The 14,963-nt window shown below is 42.0% G+C and overlaps 1 long non-coding RNA gene across 1 annotated transcript; it reads right to left on the reverse strand.

Annotated features, from left to right (window-relative positions):
* Positions 1-264: 264 nt before the first annotated feature.
* LOC141167108 (uncharacterized) lies at positions 265-4,959 on the reverse strand. Its single transcript, XR_012251392.1, has 2 exons — positions 4,439-4,959; positions 265-476 (listed from the first exon to the last, which is right to left on the reverse strand). It is a non-coding gene; the product is annotated as an uncharacterized lncRNA (long non-coding RNA).
* Between the last annotated feature and the right edge of the window lie 10,004 nt (positions 4,960-14,963).

The raw sequence follows: 14,963 nt of genomic DNA on the forward strand, positions 1-14,963 counted from the left end.
ATAATCTAGAATTAACGGTTTGGTTATTTGCTAATTTGTCTGAGCAATTAGTCCATGTAAACACTTCCTCAGGGGTCATGGGTACGGCCAGGAAGGGTATGCTCGTGGCTGATATCGGAGAATGCGTACAAATCCAACAGTCTGCTATTTTCTGTCCTCCATCGAGCAGCCCGTTTACCAATATCTCATGATGTTTTATAAATTTATTATCTGTAGGTTTTGGGGAACTTAGTTTATCCCACAGGTCTCCCTGATCTATCGTTATAGCTAACACAAGTACAATCACCACTATTTCTTTTTGCAATGGCTTGCATGTACCCATGCTGATTTTCCTTCCAATTTTACTGCAGTTGGAGTTGTCAATAACACCTGATATGGACCCTCAAATCTGGGTTCTAGCGTTCTTCTGTTATGTCTTTTTACGTAGACTTCGTCTCCTGGTTGCAGCTTGTGCGTTCCCTCAATGGAATCTGGATCTGGAATGGAAGAGAACACTAAAGAGTGTATTTTAGACACATGCTTACATAAATTTTGTACATAAGCAGTTAAGCTTTCAGTTTCTAACATTAAAGTCTGTGGGAAATACAATCCTGTATTGGCAACTCTACCAAACAATATTTCATGGGGGGTGAGTTTGCTCTTTCCCTGGGGGGTGTTTCTGACTGAATACAATGCTATTGGGAGACACTCAGTCCATGGTTTCTGTGTTTCTGCCATGGCTTTCTGTATTTTTAACTTAAGTGTTCCATTCATTCTCTCAACCTTACCAGAACTCTGTGGGTGGTAAGGGGTGTGTAGTTCACTTTTTATACACAACATTTTCATTACATTCTGAAAGATCTCTCCAGTAAAATGTGTACCTCTATCTGACTCGATCACTTCTGGGATATCATAACGGGGTACCAGTTCATGTGCTATTTTTACTGCAGTGACTTTAGCCGTGGCTGTATGAACTGGATAAGCCTCTGGCCACCCCGAAAACATGTCCACACATACCAGTACATACTTATAGTGTCCATGCTTAGGCATCTGGATGTAATCGATCTGAAGTCTCTGGAACGGATATAGTGGTCTTACATGGTGCTTCTGGGGGGTCTTAACAGTCTGTCCTGGATTGTGGGCTAAACAGATTTCACAAGAACCACATTTTGCTCGAGCTACCTGGCCGAACCCTGGGGCTAACCACTTCTGTCTGACCCTCTGTATCATACCGTTTGCAGACACATGTGTAGGTCCGTGGGCTTCACTGACCACAACAGGGTACCATGCTCGGGGGAGACAAAGCTCATCTCCTTTTCTCCATAGTCCTTCTTTTTCTTCTGCCCCCTGTTTCTGCCACTCTTCTTTTTCTTCTCTACTCACCTGCTGGTGGGCTTCTTTGAGCCGTGTAATTAAGTCAAATTCTGATACTGCACTAATAGTGTGGTCAGTTGTCAGAGGTTTTACTGCAGCTCGCTTAGCAGCCTTGTCGGCTCGGTCATTACCCCTAGCTATCTCGGTGTCGAGTCTTACATGTGCAGGTACTTTTATTACTGCTACTTGTTTGGTTAAGGCAGCTGATTCTAGGATTTGTCTAATCATTTGTCCATGTTTTACTGGTTGACCTGAAGCTGTCATATAACCTCTAGCTCTCCATATACATCCAAAATCATGTACAATACCATATGCATATCAGTAAAAATATTAGCGGTTTTTTCTTTTGCTAACTGTAATGCTCGTATTAGAGCTAATAGTTCAGCTTCCTGGGCTGAACAGCTGGCCTGCATTGGCTCAGCTTCAATAACATCATAATCTGATACAATGGCATAACCTGTGTGAAAGTTACCAGTTTCATCTGCATACCTACTACCATCTATATACATATGTAGGTCTGGATTGTCAAGAGGGGTGTCCTGTACATTAGGTAGCCCTTGTGTTTCTTGTTCTATACACTGTAAGCAATCATGTATTATATTGTCTTGTTCGTGGTATTGTAAAAAATTTTCATCTTCGTCTTCCTGACCTCCTTCCACTCCCCCCTTTGTCTCTAGTGGTAACAGAGTGGCTAAATTTAGAGACAATATGCGGCGAAAAGTGAGGTTTGGTGGCATTAGTAAGGAGCATTGTAATCTAAGATGTCTAGCCATTGAAATGTGTTTTGGCAATACCTGATTCAGTATGCCATGTACATCATGTGTAGTTTGTACTATTAGGGCATGGTCTAGTACTATTTCTGAGGCTTTTTCTACCAAAAGAGAGACAGCTGCTACTACTCTGACACATGATGGTGCAGCTTTGGTAACATTATCTAATTGAGCAGAATAGTATGCGACAGGTCTTTGTTTATTTTCATGTTTCTGTGTTAGTACTCCTGTAGCATGATTAGACATTTCCGCAGCCATTAATTGGAATGGTTTGGCGTAGTCTGGGATTCCCAAGGCCGGGGCTGACATGAGACCTTTCTTGAGGTCTTGAAAGGCTATGAGCGCTGATTCAGTTAACTGAAAAGGCTCGATTTTTAAACAATCATATAGAGGTTGCATAAGCTGACTAGCATGTATAACCCATTGTCTGCAGTGTGATACTATTCCCAAAAATGCTCTTAATGTTTTGTAGTTCTTGGGAGGAACAAGATCTCTAATGATTTTTAGTCTGTCGGCGGTGAGGTGCCGAATACCTTGTGAAATGCAGTGTCCTAGAAATACTACCGTAGTCATACAAAGTTGTACTTTTTTCTTGTTAACTTTACAGCCCATGTCTGCTAGAAATATTAACAACCTTATTGTGTTGCTGTTTGCGGACTCTTGAGCAGGGGCACATAACAATAGGTCATCAACATATTGGAGAATTACAACCTCATCCGTAGGTTTGAAATTTTGAAGAACTGATCTCATAGCTTCTGAGTACAAGGTAGGTGAATGTATCATACCCTGTGGTAATCTTGTCCATGCTAATTGTCTATTCTTAAATGTAAATGCAAACAGTTTGTAACAGTCTGGGTGTAATGGTACTGAAAAAAATGCATTTGATAAGTCTATGACAGAAAATACTCGTGCTGTTGCTGGGATCTGTGATAGCAACGTGTGTGGATTTGGCACAACAGGAGTAATAGGTTCCAAAATTTTATTTATCTCTCTTAAATCATGTACCATCCGGTACCTAGCAGCTGACCCCTCAGTAGATTTCTTTTTTACGGGGTACAACGGTGTATTGGCTGGTGACTTTACTTCTATCAGTACTCCAGTTTTTAGATAATCTTTTATCTGTTCTCCTATGGCGTGTTCTTGTTGGGCACTAATAGGATACTGTCTCAATTGGGGTAGTGTCACACCTGGAACAGGAGTGACTTTTACAGGAGCTATTGGCATTAGTCCTACATCGGTGTCATGTTGTGCCCATAATTTTTCTGGTACCTCAGAAAGATCTAAAATAATTTGGGTAGGGGCAGGATCTTTCTCATCCTCTAAGGCTTGGACTTTTACAATGTTTTCTAGAGACTCTTGGTCATCAGGCACCAAAATTTGGACTCTACCATCCTTTGTCTCTTACCACTCCTGCTTTTCTAGCCCGAATGTCCTCCCATAGTTTCCTGTTAAACCTGTCATGCCTTGCTACCTGAAAAGTTTTGCAAACTTTCCCTAAATTCTTAGTTGCTTCTACACCACACCTTTCTTTCACGATTGTATAGACATCTTGTTCATCATTTGTGGTCTTAGTCTGTTTGTTGCCCATTTTTCCTGACTATTCTTACCTTAGGAGGCTTTTTGGGTTAGATAAAATATATTCTATATTTTACCTTTCCTCGTTACCTATTCTGTCCTAAGGAGCCAGTATCTTGTTGCCCATTTTTCCTGACTATTCCTACCTTAGGAGGCTTTTTGGGTTAGATAAAATATATTCTATATTCTACCTTTCCTCGTTACCTATTCTGTCCTAAGGAGCCAGTATCTGAAACGGTTTCTCTGGACCGTTTTGTCTGAAGTGTAGAGTAATTCTAACACACATATATATGGCAACAAGGGCAAGACCAACAATACATAAAATGAACCATACAGTCTCCATTATATATCGTGTCCCTGGAGTATTATCATTACTTCCATGGGCTCATTCTGTCAATCTCTTATCCGTCAAAAAGGAGGACAAAGGTTCGGGAGTTAAGCGTGAGCGAAGGTTTCCCCGAAAGGACACAACCTTATGACTCAGTTAGGCAATCTCCGTAATACTTATGTCATCTACCTTAGTGCGGCTTATGAGGCTATTCCCGACATCCACATCTCTTTCATACCATCCGTTTCATAACCTTCTCTGACCTCTCCTTCGGCAGATCCTACAGTATATACATGAATGACCCGAGCTATAGGTATCCTTCTCTACTAGTTCCTCAATCCCAACACAAGATATGCATGAAATTTGCGGACTATCGCAGAGCAGATGTAAGAGAACTAACAGTGTCTCTTACCTGGCCAGGTTTGTCATCTGCTGTTCCGATGTCCCAATCTCAGCGGTTACTCGTGCCGGTCGATGAACTTGAAGGAATACGCAGACCTCGGGTCCCTGTTTCGGGCGCCAGGAAATGTTAGGATCATTCAGCCATGGAGGGTCCTTGTTGGAGTCGGGGTATCCCCGTAACAAGAAATACACAGACACGTAGTGTATAATCAAGTACTGGGAAGCCCCTGAGCGCGTCTGCCTCTATTGGAGCTGTCCCTTTTATTTATACTAATAATCTTAGTTTGTTGTCATACATGCGCAGTAAAATGCCTTTGTTCTACAAGCAGCGAAATAATGATTCATTACAGTGGAATGTTAATAAGAAAGTTTCATAAAAAGTGTTAATTCATAGCAGTAGAAGGTTACTGAGACAGCTAAAAACAGGTTACAATCTAGTTTCCGGGCGTCAGTCCAAATGTCCAGATAAGGAAAGAATTACTTCATCTGTGTCTTACATCGTAATCTTGCGTGAAGCATCACTCCCATCATCCTCTCACATATGACTTGTTCACATGTTCCTTTTCTTCTACAGCACAGTGAAGATCACTTGATGTTACATTTGCTTTCTTAGAGAACACAGAAGCCAAATAGGAATTTAAAAGTTCAGTCTTCTCAACATCTTTATTGACCACTTTACCCTTTTCATCCTTTAAAAATCCTATAGCATCTTTGGCTTTTCTTTAACTTTTGACTTAATTCCAAAATCCTTTCTTATTGCTTTTGGTCTCTCTTTCAAGCCCCACTTCATTACTGGCTTTAGCTCTTTTAACGCTAGCCCAGCTTTCCCTGCAGACAGCATTATATTCTTCTTTAGATATGAACCCTTCTTTCCATTTGATACTCATTTCTTTGTTCCTTTTTAGCAGGCTTTTAAGTTCAGTATTCAGCCATCATGGTCTCCATAAATGCTTTCCATTCTTCCTTCTTTTCGGGATTGATACTGATTGTGCAGTGAGAATTTAATTTAGCAAAATCTCCCATCCTTCCTGGACATTTCTTTCCTTTAGAACATCCTACCTTTCCTTCCTTTTTACTGAGTTCATTAAAAACTGCCTTTCTACAGTCCATTCTTAAAATCTCAGTTTTCGCAGGTTTTCCTCCTTTTGTATTTCAAAATTATAGGATAGCATGATCGCTGCCTCCTAAGTTCTCAATCCCCTTAACTTACTCAACCGTTTCCTAATTTTAGGTAAAAACTAGATCCAAATAAATAATGGGATTTGAACCCACGCCCCCAGAGATACTGGAGACTAAATCCAGCGCCTTAGCCCGCTCGGCCACGCTACCGCTTACAGATGTTTAAAGTTATTTACATCAGAAGTTTGCTTTTGATGTAAGTGACAGAAAATATTTTATATCCAATAAGACAAAAATACAAATGTTATTATGCATGAGCAACATTGTTATCAGGGATTTGTTTGTACATTGACTCTGGGCACCATTTTCCAAAACATATGACTTGTATCCAGATATTTAACTAATCTTTCCTATTTTGGCTCATGCGCTAATTTTTAGATATCACTGAATTAGTTGGTATAGGTAACTTGCTATGATTTCCCATATACAGGACACTCAAACATGAAGGATTCCTACACCCCTGCCTATACGTAACAGATAATCAGAAGCAGCAGCAGGAAGACATTATACAGCAGTGCAGAGCAATGTAGCTATGAGTTTATCACTAGGGTGACTTACTGGAAAGCATCAGAAGCAGCACGTCTCTGTTAATGTTTGCTAATCTCTCTGCTCATCCTGTATTGATAACCCTAAAAAGGCAGCAGGGATATGAGCTAGCAGTTAGACTTCTTTTGACCAAGATTGATTTTGGCAAATTTTGAGAATGGTTGATCATTGATTGAACTCACATGGATGTAACATAGATGGTAAATTATGTAATTAATTCTGATGCCTAAAGCCAAAATGACCACTCATATGCAGTATTCATATATATGACTTGTTCACATGTTCCTTTTCTTCTACAGCACAGTGAAGATCACTTGATGTTACATTTCCTTTCTTAGAGAACACAGAAGCCAAATAGGAATTTAAAAGTTAAGTCTTCTCAACATCATTATTGACCACTTTACCCTTTTCATCCTTTAAATATCCTATAGCATCTTTGGCTTTTCTTTAACTTTTGACTTAATTCCAAAATCCTTTCTTATTGCTTTTGGTCTCTCTTTCAAGCCCCACTTCATTACTGGCTTTAGCTCTTCTAACGCTAGCCCAGCTTTCCCTGCAGACAGCATTATATTCTTCTTTAGATATGAACCCTTCTTTTCATTTGATATTAATTTCTTTGTTCCTTTTTAGCAAGCTTTTAAGTTCAGTATTCAGCCATCCTGGTCTCCATAAATGCTTTCCATTCTTCCTTCTTTTCGGGATTGTTACTGATTGTGCAGTGAGAATTTAATTTAGCAAAATCTCCATCCTTTCTGGACATTTCTTTCCTTTAGAACATCCTACTTTTCATTCCTTTATCCTGAGTCCATTAAAAACTGCCTTTCTACAGTCCAATCTTAAAATCTCAGTTTTTGCAGATTTTCCACCTATTGTAGTTCAAAAGTATAGAATAAAATTACCGCTGCCTCCTAAATTCTCAACCCCCTTTACTTCCTCAACTGTTTCCTAATTTTTTGTAAAAATTAGATCCAAATAAATAATAGCAGCAGTGGGATTTGAATCCATGCCTCCAGATAGACTGGAGCTTAAGTCCAGCACCTTAGACCGCTCAGCCACGCCTCCTCTTACAGCTGTTTAAAGTTATTTATATCAGAAGTTTGCTTTTGATGTAAGTGACAGAAAATATTTTATATCCAATAAGACAAAAATACAAATGTTATTATGCAGCAGCAACATAGTTATCAGGGATTTGTTTGTACATTGACTTTGGGGCACCATTTTCCAAAACATATGACTAGAGATGAGCGGTGTTCGACTAGAACTGTTCGCCAATCTCAAATTCGAGCTGTTTTGGGCAGTGTTCGAGTTGTTCGACGAACCCGAACGATTTGCAAAAAATTCGGCTGTTCGAGGTTATGTTCGATAACTGTTCGTGCACCAAAAGCGTGTCCTGCATGTCTGGCGCTATTTAGAGCACCAATCATGCAGGGATTGTCTGCCACTCACTGTAATGCCACTGCCATGGTGGTTGTGGCATTACAGTGATTGCCCAAATCGATGGGAACAGTGCCAACAGTGAAACATGAAAAGCCGGCAATTCAGCAGCGGCATACACCTGTACCCGACAATTTAGAACCGAAAGAATAGAGCTTCACACATAGATTAGATAGATATAAACATGTCAGCCACATATATACGAAGTACTGTGAAAGTGCTGCTTACTGTACTTGTCATTTAGCGTAAAGGATTTATCAAAAAAAATAATAGTGTTTTCATGCACCGTCTCTTTAAAAAAGCCGGCCGGCAATTCAGCAGCGGTACCCGACAATTTATAACAGACAGAATAGAGCTTCACACATAGATTAGATAGATAGAAACATGTCAGTCACATATATATGAAGTACAGTGATAGTGTTGGTTACTGTACTTGTCATTTAGTATTAAAATAAAGGATTTATTATTAAAAAAATTGGCGTGGGGTTCCCCTTAATTTTAGGCTCTAGCGGAGGTTAAGCAGACGGCTGGGGCAGATGTTTGAAGCCTGGGAAGGGGGTAATACCCACGGAGCTTCCCAGGCTACTAATATCAGCCCCCAGCTGAATACATAGCCTTTACTAGCTATTAAAATGGGGGACCCCCCCAAAAAAATGACGTGGGGTCCCCCCTAATTTAATAGCTAGCAAAGGCTAGGCAGACAGCTGGGGGCTGATATTAATAACCCAGGAAGGGAGCCAAGAATATTGGCCCCCTCCCAGGCTAGAAACACCAGCCGTCAGCCGCCCCAGAAATGGCGCATTCATAGGATGCGCCAATTCTGGCACTTAGCCTCGCTCTTCCACGCTGCCCTGGTGTGGTGGCAGGGGGTAATAGGGTTGGGGTTGATGTCAGCTTATAATGCCAGCTGACATCAAGCCCAGGTTAGTAATGGAGAGGCGTCTATAAGACACCCCCATTACTAACCCCATAGTCAAAGTTAAAAAAAACACAAACACCCAGAATAAAGTCCTTTAATTGAAATAAAGACACAATCCTTTATTGTTATAAATTAAACCATACTTACCGTCACGCCCATTCCAGCTGAAGCCAACGATCTCCTGCAATAAAAGAAAAATAATAAAGCAACCTCATCCTTACCTTTCCATGGTTCCCACGACAGCTTCAGCTCTGCTACATCGAGATGACAGGCTGGACCGCAGCAGAACGCTGCCATCCAGCCTGTCATCCCGCAGACACTGAGAAGCGCAGGCTTGCTTGCGCTGCTCAGCGTCTCTCTGTGACGACATCCAGATGAGCCGAGTACATGTCCAATGAACTCGGCTCACCTCATGCACGTCACTGACAGCGTGGGAAAATTCTCACGCTGAAGCGGTGAGTGCAGGAGAATTCTCCCACGCTGTCAGTGACGTGCATAAGGTGAGCTCATGTCCAATGAACTCAGCTCACCTCCTGCACGTCACTGACAGCGTGGGAGAATTCTCCTGCACTCAGCGCTTCAGCGTGAGAATTCTCCCACGCTGAAGCGCTGAGTGCAGGAGAATTTTCCCATGCTGTCAGTGACGTGCATAAGGTGAGCTCATGTCCAATGAACTCAGCTCACCTCCTGCACGTCACTAACAGCGTGGGAGAATTCTCCTGCACTCAGCACTTCAGTGTGAGAATTCTCCCACGCTGAAGCGCTGAGTGCAGGAGAATTTTCCCACGCTGTCAGTGACGTGCATGAGGTGAGCCGAGTTCATTGGACATTAACTCGGCTCATCTGGATGCCCTCACAGAGAGACACTGTGGAGCGCAAGCAAGCCTGCGCTTCTCAGTGTCTGCGGGATGACAGGCTGGATGGCAGCGTTCTGCTGCGGTCCAGCCTGTCATCTCGATGTAGCAGAGCTGAAGCTGTCATTGGAACCATGGAAAGGTAAGGATGATGTTGCTTTATTATTTTTCTTTTATTTCAGGAGATCGTTGGCTTCAGCTGGAATGGGCGTGATGGTAAGTATGGTTTAATTTAGAACAATAAAGAATTGTGTGTTTATTTCAATTAAAGGACTTTTTTCTGGGTGTTGTGTTTTTTTTAAATACTTTACTAGAAATTCATGGTGGTCATGTCTAATATTGGCGTGACCCCATGAATTTCGGGCTTAGGGCCAGCTGATAATGCCAAGCTGGCCCTAACCCCTTTATTACCCAGTGAGCCACCGCATCAGGGCCCTGGATGAGTTGGGTACAGCGCCAGAAGATGGCGCTTCTATGAACGCGCCATTTTCCGGGGTGGCTGCGGACTGCAATTTGCAGCGGGGGTGGTCCAGAAAGCTTGGGCCTCCCTGCGCTGCGGATTCCAGCCCCCAGCTGCCTAGTTGTACCTGGCTGGACACAAAAACAGGGCGAAGCCCCACGTCAATTTTCTTTAAATTATTTCATGAAATAATTAAGAAAAAAAGGGCTTCCCTATATTGTTGTGTCCGGCCAGGTACAAATAGGCAGCTGGTGGTTGGGGGCAGCCCGTTCCTGCCTGCTGTACCTGGCTGGACACAAATATAGTGCGAAGCCCCACGTCAATTTTTTTTAAATTATTTCATGAATTTCCTGAAATAATTTAAAAAAATTGAAGTGGAGCTTCGCACTATATTTGTGTCCAGCCAGGTACAGCAGGCAGGAACGGGCTGCCCCCATCCACCAGCTGCCTATTTGTACCTGGCCGGACACAACAATATAGGGAAGCCCTTTTTTTCTTAATTATTTCATGAATTTCATGAAATAATTAAAAAAAATTGAAGTGGGGCTTCGCACTATATTTGTGTCCAGCCAGGTACAGCAGGCAGGAACGGGCTGCCCCCAACCACCAGCTGCCTATTTGTACCTGGCCGGACACAACAATATAGGGAAGGCCTTTTTTTCTTAATCATTTCATGAATTTCATGAAATAATTAAAAAAAAAGTACGTGGGGCTTCGCCCTATTTTTGTGTCCAGCCAGGTACAACTAGGCAGCTGGGGGCTGGAATCTGCAGCGCAGGGAGGCCCAAGCTTTCTGGGCCCCCCCCCGCTACAAATTGCAGTCCGCAGCCACCCCGGAAAATGGCGCGTTCATAGAAGCGCCATCTTCTGGCGCTGTACCCAACTCATCCAGGGCCCTGGTGCGGTGGCTCACTGGGTAATAAAGGGGTTAGGGCCAGCTTGGTATTATCAGCTGGCCCCAAGCCCAAAATTCATGGGGTCACGCCAGTATTAGACATGACCGCCATGAATTTCTAGTAAAGTATTTAAAAAAAACACAACACCCAGAATAAAGTCCTTTAATTGAAATAAAGACACAATTCTTTATTGTTCTAAATTAAACCATACTTACCATCACACACATTCCAGCTGAAGCCAACGATCTCCTGCAATAAAAGAAAAATAATAAACCAACCTCATCCTTACCTTTCCATGGTTCCCACGACAGCTTCAGCTCTGCTACATCGAGATGACTGGCTGGACCGCAGCAGAATGCTGCCATCCAGTCTGTCATCCGGCAGACACTGAGAAGCGCAGGCATGCTTGCGCTCCTCACTGTCTCGCTGTGACGGCATCCAGATGAGCCGAGGTCATGTCCAATGAACTCGGCTCACCTCATGCACGTCACTGAGAGCGTGGGAAAATTCTCACGTTGAAGTGCTGAGTGCAGGAGAATTCTCCCACGCTGTCAGTGATGTGCATGAGGTGAGCTCATGTCCAATGAACTCAGCTCACCTCCTGCACGTCACTGACAGCGTGGGAAAATTCTCCTGCAATCAGCGCTTCAGCGTGAGAATTTTCCCACGCTGTCAGTGACGTGCATGAGGTGAGCCGAGTTCATTGGACATGAACTCGGCTCATCTGGATGTCGTCACAGAGAGACGCTGAGCAGCGCAAGCAAGCCTGCGCTTCTCAGTGTCTGCGGGATGACAGGCTGGATGGCAGCGTTCTGCTGCGGTCCAGCCTGTCATCTCGATGTAGCAGAGCTGAAGCTGTCGTGGGAACCATGGAAAGGTAAGGATGAGGTTGCTTTATTATTTTTCTTTTATTGCAGGAGATCGTTGGCTTCAGCTGGAATGGGCGTGATGGTAAGTATGGTTTAATTTAGAACAATAAAGGATTGTGTCTTTATTTCAATTAAAGGACTTTATTCTGGGTGTTTGTGTTTTTTTTAACTTTGACTATGGGGTTAGTAATGGGGGTGTCTTATAGACGCCTCTCCATTACTAACCTGGGCTTGATGTCAGCTGGCATTATAAGCTGACATCAACCCCAACCCTAATACCCCCTGCCACCGCACCAGGGCAGCGTGGAAGAGCGAGGCTAAGTGCCAGAATTGGCGCATCCTATGAATGCGCCATTTCTGGGGCGGCTGACGGCTGGTGTTTCTAGCCTGGGAGGGGGCCAATATTCATGGCTCCCTTCCTGGGCTATTAATATCAGCCCCCAGCTGTCTGCCTAGCCTTTGCTAGCTATTAAATTAGGGGGGACCCGACATCATTTTTTTTGGGGGGTCCCCCATTTTAATAGCTAGTAAAGGCTATGTATTCAGCTGGGGGCTGATATTAGTAGCCTGGGAAGCTCCGTGGGTATTACCCCCTTCCCAGGCTTCAAACATCTGCCCCAGCCGTCTGCTTAACCTCCGCTAGAGCCTAAAATTAAGGGGAACCCTACGCCAATTTTTTTAATAATAAATCCTTTATTTTAATACTAAATGACAAGTACAGTAACCAACACTATCACTGTACTTCATATATATGTGACTGACATGTTTCTATCTATCTAATCTATGTGTGATGCTCTATCTTTCTGCTCTAAATTGTCGGGTACCGCTGCTGAATTGCCGGCCGGCTTTTTTAAAGAGACAGTGCATGAAAACACTATTATTTTTTTAAATAAATCCTTTACACTAAATGACAAGTACAGTAAGCAACACTATCACTGTACTTATTATATATGTGACTGACATGTTTCTATCTATCTAATCTATGTGTGAAGCTCTATTCTTTCTGTTCTAAATTGTCGGGTACAGATGCTGAATTGCCGGCCGGCTTTTTTAAAGAGACGGTGCATGAAAACACTAATATTTTTTTTAATAAATCCTTTACACTAAATGACAAGTGCAGTAACCAACACTGTCACTGTGCTTCTTATATGTGTGACTGACATGTTTCTATCTATCTAATCTATGTGTGATGCTCTATTCCTTCTTGTCTAAATTGTCGGGTACCGGTGTATGCCGCTGCTGAATTTGCCGGCCGGCTTTTTTAAAGAGAGTGTCTTCTGAGCAGTTTGTCAGCTTTTGGACACCTTTGCAGGTGTTTTCTATGTGTTTCTATGTGTTTTTGTTTGCCTGCCATTGGTTTTAACGGTGTTCGACGGTGTTCTAAGGTGTTCGACGAACAGTTCGACGAACAGTTCCTCGAACATCCCGGTGTTCGACGAACCGAACCGAACCCGAACACTACGGGGGTGGCTCAACACTACATATGACTTGTATCCAGATATTTAACTAATCTTTCCTCTGTTGGCTCATCCGCTAATTTTTAGATATCATTGTATTAGGTGCTATAGAATACTTGCTATGATCTCCCATATACAGGACACTCAAACATGAAGGATTACTACACCCCTGCCTGTACGTAACAGACAATCAGAAGCAGCAGCAAGGAAGACATTATACAGCAGTGCAGAGCAATGTAGCTATGAATCCATAACTAGAGTGACTTACTGGAATGCAGCAGAAGCAGCATTGCTCTGTTTATGTTTGCTAATCACTCTACTCATCCTGTATTGATAACCCTAAAAAGGCAGCAGAAATATGAGATAGCAGTTAGACTTCTTTTGACCAAGATTGATTTTGGCAAATTTTGAGAATGGTTGATCATTGATTGAACTGACATGGATGTAACATAGATGGTAAATTATGTAATTAATTCTGATGCCTAAAGCTAACATGACCACTCATATGCAGTATTCATACGTATGACTTTTTCACATGTTCCGTTTCTTCTACAGCACAGTGAAGATCACTTGATGTTACATTTGCTTTCTTAGAGAACAGAGAAGCCAAACAGGATTTAAAAGTTCAGTCTTCTCAACATCATTTTTGACCACATTACCCTTTGCATCTTTTAATAATCCTATAGCATCTTTGGCTTTTCTTTAACTTTTGACTTACTTCCAAAATCCTTTCTTATTGCTTTTGGTCTCTCTTGCAAGCCACAATTCATTACTGGCTTTAGCTTTTCTAACGCTAGCACAGCTTTCCCTGCAGACAGCATTATATTCTTCTTTAGATATGAACCCTTCTTTCCATTTGATACTCATTTCTTTGTTCCTTTTTAGCAAGCTTTTAAGTTCAGTATTCAGCCATCCTGGTCTCCATAAATGCTTTTCATTCTTCCTTCTTTTCAGGATTGATACTGATTGTGCAGTGAGAATTTAATTTAGCAAAATCTCCCATCCTTCCTGGACATTTCTTTCCTTTAGAACATCCTACCTTTCCTTCCTTTTTACTGAGTCCATTAAAAACTGCCTTTCTACAGTCCATTCTTAAAATCTCAGTTTTCGCAGGTTTTCCTCCATTTGTATTTCAAAATTATAGGATAGCATGATCACTGCCTCCTAAGTTCTCAATCCCCTTTACTTCCTCAACCTTTTCCTAATTTTTGGTAAAAATTAGATCCAAATAAATAACGGCAGCGGTCAAAAATGATGTTGAGAAGACTGAACTTTTAAATTCCTGTTTGGCTTCTCTGTTCTCTAAGAAAGCAAATGTAACATCAAGTGATCTTCACTGTGCTGTAGAAGAAAAGCAACATGTGAAAAAGTCATACGTATGAATACTACATATGAGTGGTCATGTTAGCTTTAGGCATCAGAATTAATTACATAATTTACCATCTATGTTACATCCATGTCAGTTCAATCAATGATCAACCATTCTCAAAATTTGCCAAAATCAATTTTGGTCAAAAGATGTCTAATTGCTAGCTCATATTTCTGCTGCCTTTTTAGGGTTATCAATACAGGATGAGCAGAGTGATTAGCAAACATAAACAGAGCCATGCTGCTTCTGCTGCTTTCCAGTAAGTTCCCTAGTTATGGATTCATAGCTACACTGCTCTGCACTGCTGTATAATGTCTTCCTTGCTGCTGCTTCTGATTGTCTGTTACGTACAGGCAAGGGTGTAGGAATCCTTCATGTTTGAGTGTCCTGTATATGGGAAATCATAGCAAGTAATCTATAGCACCTAATACAGTGATATCTAAAAATTAGCGGATGAGCCAACAGAGGAAAGATTAGTTAAATATCTGGATACAAGTCATATGTTTTGTAAAATGGTGCCCCAGAGTCAATGTACAAACAAATCCCTGATAA

This window comes from Phyllobates terribilis, unplaced genomic scaffold (genome assembly GCF_046119375.1).
Source record: "Phyllobates terribilis strain yellow unplaced genomic scaffold, ASM4611937v1 Scaffold_11__3_contigs__length_659146591, whole genome shotgun sequence".
In the NCBI taxonomy this organism is placed as follows: Eukaryota; Metazoa; Chordata; class Amphibia; order Anura; family Dendrobatidae; genus Phyllobates; species Phyllobates terribilis.